General features: G+C 39.5%; 1 protein-coding gene across 3 annotated transcripts in view; it reads right to left on the bottom strand.

The window, feature by feature from the left end:
- ZDHHC21 (zinc finger DHHC-type palmitoyltransferase 21) overlaps nt 1-10,005 on the bottom strand; it is an 85,737-nt gene extending 75,732 nt beyond the window's left edge. The window contains exons 1-2 of one of the 3 annotated variants that reach the window (XM_058565827.1): nt 9,927-9,962; nt 607-702 (exon numbers count right to left, since the gene is read on the bottom strand). The gene's annotated coding sequence lies outside the window, so the exon portion shown is untranslated. Of the gene's footprint in view, nt 1-606; nt 703-9,926 lie in introns of all 3 variants that reach the window. The other 2 variants (XM_058565825.1, XM_058565826.1) reach the window with 2 other exon arrangements.
- Between the last annotated feature and the right edge of the window lie 1,343 nt (nt 10,006-11,348).

Here is an 11,348-nt window from a genome sequence, read left to right on the forward strand (position 1 = left end):
TTGGCTTGGGGACTATGTTGTATCCTTCTCCAAGACAGGAAATAAAGGATAAGTTATGAGTTTGTTAAGCATACTGCTTACCATAGCAACAGGAAACTATTACATACTGAAGATGCGAAAAATACATCAAAATCATTACCATTACATTTTCATTCCCTTTACAGACTTTTTAAATAAAACTATATTTTCTCTCAGGCTCAATTTTTCTATGGTCCATGATTGTCAGGATTGTCAAATGTAATTTGTTTCTACTCTAACTTTCCAAGCTAATTTAAAGTGGTCTCCTTGGCTGCTCCTTTGCTTCTTAGGACAAAATATGGAATTGACAAAGTAAAGGAGCTGCTAATCTAATGGCAAATGAAGGATTCATCTTATTCTAGAAAAAAACCTCAATCAGAATTAAATGTGGTACAACAAATGTTCTGAAACATAGCCAAAGTCAATAATGCTGCTAAGGCTACGACTCTGGTGGCTTCCTAATGTTTTAGCAAAACAGTAGTTTCTGTCGGGAACATTATTAGGTAATAGCACAGGTCAACAATCCATGAGTCAAACCCCAGTCACTCACTGGCTGAAAATCAAGGAAAAATCCTACTTTACATTTACTGTTTTTAGAGCTACACTGCAGCCATAGCATCCAGAATGAGATGAACATTTCATCTAGTTCAACAACATCACCACCATTGTGGAATGAAATATTACCTATGTGGTAGAAAAACAACACAGGGCTTAAAAATCCAAGAAATTCTGGGATAAGGAAGAATATCCCAAAGTTTCATAACTATAAAATGTCATTAACTGTTTTTAACACTGCTATGTTTAAAAGAATACAATCAACAAGTTACAAGGCGGCATTACATAATGATCAAGGGACCAATCCAACAAAAGGATATAACACTTGTAAATATCTACCCAGCCAATGTAGGTGCACCTAAATATATAAAGCAATTGTTAACAGACATAAAAACAGAAATAGACAGTAACACAATAATAGTAGGGGACGTTAACACTCCACTTACACCAAAGGATAGATCATCCAAACAGAAGATCAATAAGGAAACATTGGCCTTAAATGACACACTAGAACAGATGGACCTAGTAGATATATACAGAGCATTCCATCCAAAAACCGAAGAATACATGTTCTTTTCAAATGCACATGGAACATTCTCCAGGATTGATCACATATTAGGCCACAAGACAGGTCTCCATAAATTTAAGAAGACTGAAATAATACCAAGCATCTTTTCTGACCACAACGGTATGAAACTAGAAATCAACTATAGGAAGAAAATCAGAAAAGCCACAAATACATGGAGATTAAACAAAATGCTACTGAACAACGATTGGGTCAACGAAGAAATCAAAGGAGAAATCAAAAAATACCTGGAGACAAGTGAAAATGAAAATACAACATGCCAGAATTTATGGGATACAGCAAAAGCGGTTCTAAGAGGGAAGTTTATAGCAATACAGGCCTATCTCAACAAACAAGAAAAATCTCAAATAAACAATCTAACAATGCACCTAAAGGAAGTGGAAAAAGAAGAACAAACAAAGCCCAAAATCAGTAGAAGAAGGGAAATAATAAAAATCAGAACAGAAATACATGAAATACAGGATAAAAAAACAATAGAAAAAAATAATAAAACCAAGAGCTGGTTCTTTGAAAAGATAAACAAAATTGACAAACCTTTAGCTAGACTCACCAAGAAAAAAAGAGAGAAGGCACAAATAAGTAAAACCAGAAATGAAAGAGGAGAAATTACAACAGACACCTCAGAAATACAAAAGATTATAAGAGAATACTATGAAAAGCTATATGCCAACAAATTCGACAATCTGGAAGAAATGGATAAAATCTCAGAATCATACAACCTTCCAAAACTGGATCAAGAAGAAATAGAGAATTTGAATAGACCAATCACCAGGAAGGAGATCGAAACAGTAATCAAAAACCTCCCCAAAAATAAAAGTCCAGGACCAGATGGCTTCCCTGGTGAATTCTACCAAACATTCAAAGAAGACTTAACACCTATCCTTCTCAAACTCTTCCAAAAAATTGAGGAGCGGGGGAAGCTCCCTAACTCATTTTACAAAGCCGACATTACCCTGATACCAAAACCAGACAAGGACAACACAAAAAAAGAAAATTACAGGCCAATATCACTGATGAACATTGATGCAAAAATCCTCAACAAAATACTAGCAAATTAAATACAACAATACATTAAAAAGATCATACACCATGATCAAGTGGGATTTATTCCAGATATGCAGGGATGGTTCAACATTCACAAATCAATCAACCTAATACACCACATTAATAAAATGAAGAATAAAAATCACATGATCATCTCAACAGATGCAGAGAAAGCATTTGACAAGATACAGCATCCATTTATGATAAAAACTCTGAATAAAATGGGTATAGAAGGAAAGTACCTGAACAAAATAAAGGCCATATATGACAAACCCACAGCTAATATCATCCTCAATGGTGAAAAACTGAAAGATATCCCTCTAAGAACAGGAACCAGACAAGGATGCCCACTGTCACCACTCCTATTTAACATAGTATTGGACGTCCTAGCCAGAGCAATCAGGCAAGAAAAAGAAATAAAAGGAATCCAAATTGGAAAGGAAGAAGTGAAACTGTCACTATTTGCAGATGACATGATTTTACATATAGAAAACCCTAAAGAATCCACAAAAAAACTTTTAGAAGTAATAAATGAATACGGTAAAGTTGCAGGACACAAAATCAACATACAAAAATCAGTTGCATTTCTATACACTAATAAAGAAGTAGCAGAAAGAGAATTTAAGAATATAATTCCATTTAGAATTGCAACAAAAAGAATAAAATACCTAGGAATAAACTTAACCAAAGAGGTGAAAGAGCTGTACATTGAAAACTATAAAACATTGCTGAAAGAAATTGAAGAAGACACAAAGAAATGGAAAGATATTCCGTGCTCTTGGATTTGAAGAATTAACATAGTTAAGATGTCCATACTTCCTAAAGCAATCTATAGATTCAATGCAATCCCTATCAAAGTTCCAACAACATTTTTCACAGAAATAGAACAAAGAATCCTAAAATTTATATGGAACAACAAAAGACCCTGAAGAGCTAAAGGAATCCTGAGAAAAAAGAACAAAGCTGGAGGTATCACACTCCCTGATTTCAAAATATACTACAAAGCTATAGTAACCAAAACAGCATGGTACTGGCACAAAAACAGACACACAGATCAATGGAATAGAATCAAAAGCCCAGAAATAAACCCACACATCTATGGACAGCTAATCTTTGACAAAGGAGCCAAGAACATACAATGGAGGAAAGAAAGTCTCTTCAACAAATGGTGTTGGGAAAACTGGACAGCCACAGGCAAAAAAATGAAAGTAGACCTTTACCTTACACCATACACAAAAATTAACTCAAAATGGATTAAAGGCTTGAATGTAAGACCTGAAACTATGAAACTTCTAGAAGAAAACACAGGCAGTACGCTCTTCGACATGGGTCTTAGCAACATCTTTTCAAGTACCATGTCTGACTGGGCAAGAGAAACAATAGAATAAATAAACAAATGGGACTACATCAAACTAAAAAGCTTCTGCACAGCAAAGGAAACCACCAACAAAACGAAAAGACAACCTAACAATTGGAAGAAGATATTTGCAAACCATATATCTGATAAGGGCTTAATCTCCAAAATATATAAAGAATTCATGCATCTCAACAACAAAAAACATAACAACCCAATTAAAAAATGGGCAAAAGACCTGAACAGACATTTCTCCAAAGAAGATATACAGATGGCCAACAGGCACATGAAAAGATGTTCAAAATCATTAACTATCAGAGAAATGCAAACCAAAACTACAATGAGGTATCACCTCACGCCCATCAGAATGGCTATAATTAACAAGACAGGAAACAACATGTGTTGGAGAGGATGTGGAGAGAAGGGAACTCTCATACGCTGCTGGTGGCAGTGCAAACTGGTGCAGCCCCTATGGAAAACAGTATGGAGATTCCTCAAAAAATTACGGATAGAACTACCATATGATCCAGCTATTCCACTGCTGGGTATTTACCCAAAGAACTTGAAAACACCAATGCGTAAAGATACATGCACCCCTGTGTTCATTGCAGCGTTATTCACGATAGCCAAGACTTGGAAGCAACCTAAGTGCCCATCAAGGGATGAATGGATAAAGAAGCTGTGGTATATATACACAATGGAATACTACTCAGCCATAAGAAACGATGAAATCCAGCCATTTGTGACAACATCGATGGACATTGAGGGTATTATGCAAAGTGAAATAAGTCAGAGGGAGAAGGTCAAATACCGTATGATTTCCCTCATTAAGTAGTAGATAATAACAACAACAAACAAACACATAGAGACAGAGATTGGATTGGTGGTTACCAGTGGGGAAGGGGGGAGCGAGGAGGGCGAATGGGATAATTCGGCACGTGTGTGGTGATGGGTTGTAATTAGTATTTGGGTGGTGAACATGGTGTAATCTATGCAGAAATAGAAGTATAATGATGTACACCTGAAATTTATACAATGTTATAAACCAATGTTACTGCAATAAATAAAAATTTTTTTAAAAAAGTGAAAAAAAAAATTACAAGGCAAACCAAAAAAAAATTTTTTCCCCCCACAGGGCCAATAGAAAACGATTAATATACAAATATATAAAATTTAAACCTTATAATTACTGCTTAAAACGAATTAAAAAAAATAAAGTTACAACTATATACTTTAAACTATTTATACAGCTATTTAACTTCTGATTTTATCTACTCTGAAAATTGGTCAAGTTAAATAATTCTACCTGAAATATCAGGCTATAGCTGTCTCTAACAATTAGTCAATGAGGTAATTCAATTTTTTAAATATCACATATGTATTCAGTTTATTTCAATAGCGTAGGACATTAATCTTGTACAGATATTAAAAAGACAACCATTCAAATCATGACGCAGCCTCTTATTAGCTCTCCAAGCTTCAGTTTCTTTTCAAGCTTCAGTTTAACCATCTGTAAAATTGTGACAAAAATATCAACTCACAGGGTTGTTGTCACGCTTCAATGAGAAATGGCCCGGCAAATGACAGGCACCTCCAAAAACACTAACTTTAAAGGGGTGTGGGGGAGGGGAAAGGAAGGGAGACCGAAACTGTTTTACTTCTCGTCTTAAAAAGTCCGGAATGAAACCATGTTTCTGGGTTCCCATGATTAAGGTAGTGATACAATTTAACCCCAGCTATCTACTTTCTCTAACACTCAAGTCTGAGAACGGCTCGTCAGAGATGAGAAACAGCTAGAACAGTCTTTCGGCTAGTATCACACTATAAGCATGTAGGGAGGTTGTATTCCCACATGTTGGCATGAGTTCTCTTCAAGCAGAACACCAAAAATAGAGTTTTGATCTAAAATAGATTGAACTAAAAGCCTGTGAACTAAATCCCTTTCAAGTATAAGAAGGACTGGTGAGTGAAGGAATGAAGCACAGGACAGAATCAGGACCTGATTTCAGAAGCTGATGTAGAATGCACAATTAAAGTTGGGAATTCTGACTCAACTGCTGAGTTCTTCAGGAAGACTCTGTGAACGTGGGCAAAGAGTCAAAGTATAACATACTCGCGCCATCCATTTTTTCAAGAATCCACTTCCTAAAACAAGGCTTTAAATCACTACATTCTGGGTAAAACTGAACATAAGCCATTGTTCTTTTGTGTACCTGCCCCAGAGGGGAAAAATAAATGTAAATTCATACCTCTATTTAAAATATTGCACTACACAGCCTCCATGGAAAACAGTATGGAGATTCCTCAAAAAGTTAAAAACAGAAATACCCTATGATCCAACTATCCCATTACTGGGAATCTATCCAATGAATCCGAAATCAACAATCCAAAGAAGCTTATGCACCCCTGTGTTCACTGCAGCATTATTCACTACAGCCAAGAAGTGGAAGCAACCCAAGTGTCCCTCGACTGATGACTAGATCAAATGTGTATATATATATATATATATATATATATATATATATATACACATTTGTATATATATATATGTACACACACACACACACACAAAATGGAATACTACTCAGCCATAAAAAAGACAAAATTGGCCCATTTGCAACAACATGGAGGACCTGGAGGGTATTATGTTAAGTGAAATAAGCCAGAAAGAGAAAAACAAACACTGTATGATCTCACTCATATGTGGAATATAAACCAACACATGGACAGAGAAAACTGTATTGTGGTTACCAGGGGTACGGGGGGCAGGAGGTGGGCACAAGGGGTGAAGGGAGACATATATATGGTGATGGACAAACAAAAATGTACAACCAAAAATTTCACAATGCTATAAAGTATTAAAACATCAATAATAAAAAAAAATTGCACTACAGTGACACACTTCATCAGAATCTCCTAACAAAAGGTACAAATAACTTGGAAGGTGTGGGATGATATGAATTAAAGACTACCAAATATTGTTTCCATCAGTACAGAATGTCCATATGGGACTCTTCACGTAGGAAGGTAGGGCTGTGGGAAAAAAGGATAGAAAAGGCAAGAGAAGAACTGGAGTTAAATGTAAGGTAGGGACAGAAGGCAACAGATAACATTTGCTCCAAAAACAGCACAAGGAAGAACCTTCAGAGACAGTAAAAGCCAGAAATGAAGAGGCTCTTGCATTTCCTAGGCGTGAACCAGGCATGTTCTTCCAAGAGAGAAGGGAAGCCAGCTACTTACCTCTAGTAAGTACCACTGCACCAAGAAAGATTGAAAAAAACAAAAGGACTATTTCCTTCACACTAGGCTTTATCAAAGCAGGCATGATTTAAGAATAACACTAAAAGAAATCTCTCCTTTGTTGCTTGCTGAAGCTGAAATCATGCAGCAGGTAAACAAGTTCTTCATTCCATCATTACAACAAAAGGCTTGAAATCAGAAGCCTGATTGAGATCACACTTGAGCATGTTAAGTTAGAATTAAAATAAAATTAATGAGTGAGTGGTAAAATACTAATTTTTACCTAACCTGCCCTTTTGTGGAAGTGGCAAGAGATACATGAAGATGGCAGAGACCTATTAGGCCTCTTAAATGGAGAAGGTTAGTCTACCTTAGAGGAAAAGCACAGGGAAAGAGGGGGCCTGAAAGGCAGAAGACAAACAAAAAATGTCAAATTTTTGCCCACGGTACATCAAAAGAGGGAAATAAGTAAATAAACTACCATCACACTAAGGTACTTTTGATAAGGCAGCTACCAATGAGAGCAGTGCTACTTCACGTCTATGAAGATGTGCTTCTTAAACTAGGCTAACTCAATTTACCAAGGATTCTTAACCAAAAAAATCACTAGTCTGACAATAAAAATGACGGGTGTGTTTCCATTTATTCTTGTCTTTCACCTATATCTTTCATCAATTTCAAATAGTTTACAACTTTAATAAGAGGTATGATGCACCAATTATTCTACTAGATGCTAAAAGGCCATTTATATCTAGTGCATTTGCAAAGTCAAATCTGAGCCCTGATGTTTTACTAAAGCAATATAAAATGTCTCCATTCCTTAATATGAAAGTAAAACTGAGCTTAGGGAACACTTTCTAGTAATAAAAATAGCTTTTCCTCTGCTCTCCCTGTTACACCTGCTAGTACCGACACCACCACTATGTAGCTTTCTAAGCTGAAAAAGATTTTATGGACTCAATTACAATTCCAGAAAAAAAGCTCCATGGAGACATTACTAGACTTCTCAATTTGTTTCTTCACTAATACATGGCATTATGTTATCCACATGCTTTTGCACAGGTTCTAAATCAGTCCCTATGAATTAAAGAAATCAGGCCCCGGGCAAACAAGAAGTAAAAATTTTATGCTTTATTGATTACTTTTTCATGTTTTAAGACCTACCTGTTAAGCTAATGGTTACATGCACACATTTGAAAACGCTTAAATTTCGGGGCCGGCCCAGCGGTGCAGCGGTTAAGCGCGCGCGCTCTGCGCCCCTGCTGGCGGCCCATGGTTCGGATCCTGGGTGCGGACCGATACACCACTTGCCAGGCCATGCTGTGGCAGCATCCCACATAAAGTGGAGGAAGATGGGCACGGATGTTAGCTCAGGGCCAGTTTTCCTCAGCAAAAAGAGGAGGATTGGCAGATGTTAGCCCAGGGCTGATCTTCCTCACACACACACACACACACAAATGCTTAAATTTCTTTTATTTCTGTAAAACACCGCAGAGATAGGCAATGTGACAGTTATCGTCATTTTATTTAAAATATGCTCTATTTCATTTATTCCAACTACAACTTCTAAAGTATGTTAAGTTTAACAGAAATCACAACAGTTTAAAGGGACCTAATATAATCCTATTGTTTTACATCCAAAATGAGGAATTCTGGAATAGTCCTAGACCAAAGTCTATTCCAAAAGCATGGAATTATACATTTTTGAGTTATATTTTGATATAATTGTACTAATACTTCTTCAGGTGTTTTAAATGTACCTTTAACATGTTAAAGGGTCTTAAATTATTTCCAAACATAGCATATGCCAAGCAAGCATGGAACAGCTAAAGTAAGCCTTGAAGAATACAGCCTGACTCCCTAGTAGCACAGATGAGACACAGCATGGGTCACTGACTGACCCATGACCCCACAGCCAGATTGTGACAGCAATGGGACTAGAATCTAGTTTTTCTTCCACAACATCACATCTCATTTGGTTCTTTCTTTCGATTGACCTCTCACCTCACCTCTTCTTCAAAAATCTTTTTGCCATTAAGACGTGGCACAACTAAGGCAAAATAAAGCACCTCTCTGGATTTTGTCTTCAAAATAAATAAAATCTAAAGAGTTGGAAGGATTTAACAAGATATTACACGAAAAGCCTTTTAGTCCAGGGATGGCACATACTAAGCAGTCATCAAAAAGTAACTATTATTATTATTTTTTTTTTACAGCAAGGAAGGTGGTAAATTTTTTTAAGTACACATATTATACTAGGTCCAGGATCATCTGCCACATCTCTTTAACTTGCACTTAATTATCCTTAGTCATCTTTATTTTAGACTGTAACTTTACACTATGATTTATTACCCGCCCACATGACCTTGATATTTTTTTTTCTTCTTGTACTTTTATGGACTGCTACATGGCAATATTTTCAAGTAATAACTGATCAGGTTCTCTCAGCCCTAGAGATCCAGACATCCTCCAACTGACTCACAAGCGGTCTTAAAATGTGACCCAAATATAGGTTGAGAAGGACCACAACTTTAAATGGCCTTTCCAGTTAAAATCCAGCCACCTATTACAGTGAACGGTAACAAGTGCAAACTGCTGCCATCTCTAAGCCATTTTCTCAAAATCACTCTTGGATCTGGGAGAGGGAGGCAGAAGGTCTATAACGGAGCAAACTATTTGGCCTCCTGCTCATCCTCTGCAGCCTCACACCACCGACGTGGAAATGAATGAAAGGCAACGATCGCAGAGAGAAATTAGAGATCCCTGCGCAGGCCTCCGGGCGGGGCTACAGAGAGGAAAACTGTAGTTCACAGGCGAGAAACTCAGAGCCAGATTTCATAAATTAAAAAAAACTACCACAAATCATCCCGACTAGAGCAAGAACCCACCCACCCCCAGATACGGGAGGGCCAGCCGGCGGGCGGCTGCAGCATCTGAAGATGCTCCGAGAAAGGCCAGGCCGGGGGCGAGCCGGCCACCAAGAACGCGCGGGGTTCCGAGCGGGCCGAGGGCAGGTGCGGGGCGGGCGCGCGGCCAGGTGAGGCGGCCGGGCGCCGGGGAGCAGCGGCGGGGCCGGCGGGGCGGGGGCCGGGGGGCGGCCGCGGGACCCCCGCGCCTGCACACACTCACCGGCGCCGGCAAGCTCGCCTCTCGCCGCCGCTGCTCTCGCGGCGCCAGCGGCTCTTCCCCCTCCTCCTCCTCCTCCAGCGCCGCCGCCGCCGCCCGGCCGGGCCGCGCTCCCCTTCCGCTTCCGGGAGCCCGAGGGCCAGGGCCCGCGGGGTGGGTATCCGCCCGCGCGCTGGAGCCACCCGCGGCCGGCGTCGCCGTCTCCGCTCGCGCCCGGAGCCGCGATGGGAGCCGCCGAGGGCCGGAAAACCAGGAATCGCGCCCAGGGCGGGAGGAGACCGGCCGCGCGCCCCGCCGGACCGCCGTCACCCGAACGCTCCGTACCTGACGCACCTGGCCCTCCGCGGCTGCCGCCTGCCCACCTCTGCCCACGCCGTCCTTCTCTTTGCCCCACACCCTCCCCGTCCCCCCTCTCCGGGGGACCTGCAGAGGGGCTTTCCTTTAAGCATTGCATTTACCCTCCTTCCTTCCGGGGAGATGACCAACACGTTCTGGATGTCCGTGGTACCTTAACTTCAAAATGCAGTTCCCGGCATCAGCATCCTCTGGGAACTTAGAAATGCACAATCTCAGGCCTGCTGAAGCAGTATCTGTATTTTAACAAGATCTCCACCTGATTCCTACTGTGTGCACCTTAAAAATTGAAAAGCACTGGCCTCTACTGAATGGTCTTGCCCACTTCAGACCCTCTATGGGACAAAAGCCAAAGTTGCCCCAGCCATCCAAGACTTTTCCTATTCCTGTCGGCAACTCAAATCCATTTCCGAACAAGCCTTACTTAGTATTTCTGGAGACATCCAAAAGTTGCTAGCTTACCCATCCCTGCAACCTAGAAGAAATAAATTGACTCGACATTGCAAATAATGCACTTCTCAGTCTAAATTGGTATCTTCATCAAACACCAGAGATATACTAAAACCTCTCCCCTCCGTCCTTCCCTCAGCTGAAACAGTACATACTTTGAGAAGATTAAAATGTTTGCAATAATATGGAGCCAGATCTTTGTGCCTGCATGCCACAGGAGGTAATGTGTGGATGGAAGAAATATTACCTGCTGCTTAAAATCTGAACTCTACGTGTCAGTATTGAAAGCCCTCCACAAACTGGTCCCTACCTACCTCTCCAGTCTTAAGCTCTAACTAACTTGGTTCATCTGCCCATCCTAGAACACCCTCCATCTTCCTCTCTGATGATCTTAATTCTTTTTTTTTACAAAGTGCTCAGATACATTTATTGAAAGCATAAATTATTCAAACTCCAAAAATTTAGTTTCTAAATATTTCAAACATATTCACTTAGCTACAATTATACAATTATATATTTTCAGTGGCATGCTACAATTATATTATTAATTATTGCCTAATATTTCAAATCTATTCTCCCTGTAATCCAATTATAACACTTTAGTCACAATAATCTGTTTGA

The sequence above is a fragment of the Diceros bicornis genome, chromosome 22 (assembly GCF_020826845.1).
Source record: "Diceros bicornis minor isolate mBicDic1 chromosome 22, mDicBic1.mat.cur, whole genome shotgun sequence".
Classification (NCBI taxonomy): Eukaryota; Metazoa; Chordata; class Mammalia; order Perissodactyla; family Rhinocerotidae; genus Diceros; species Diceros bicornis.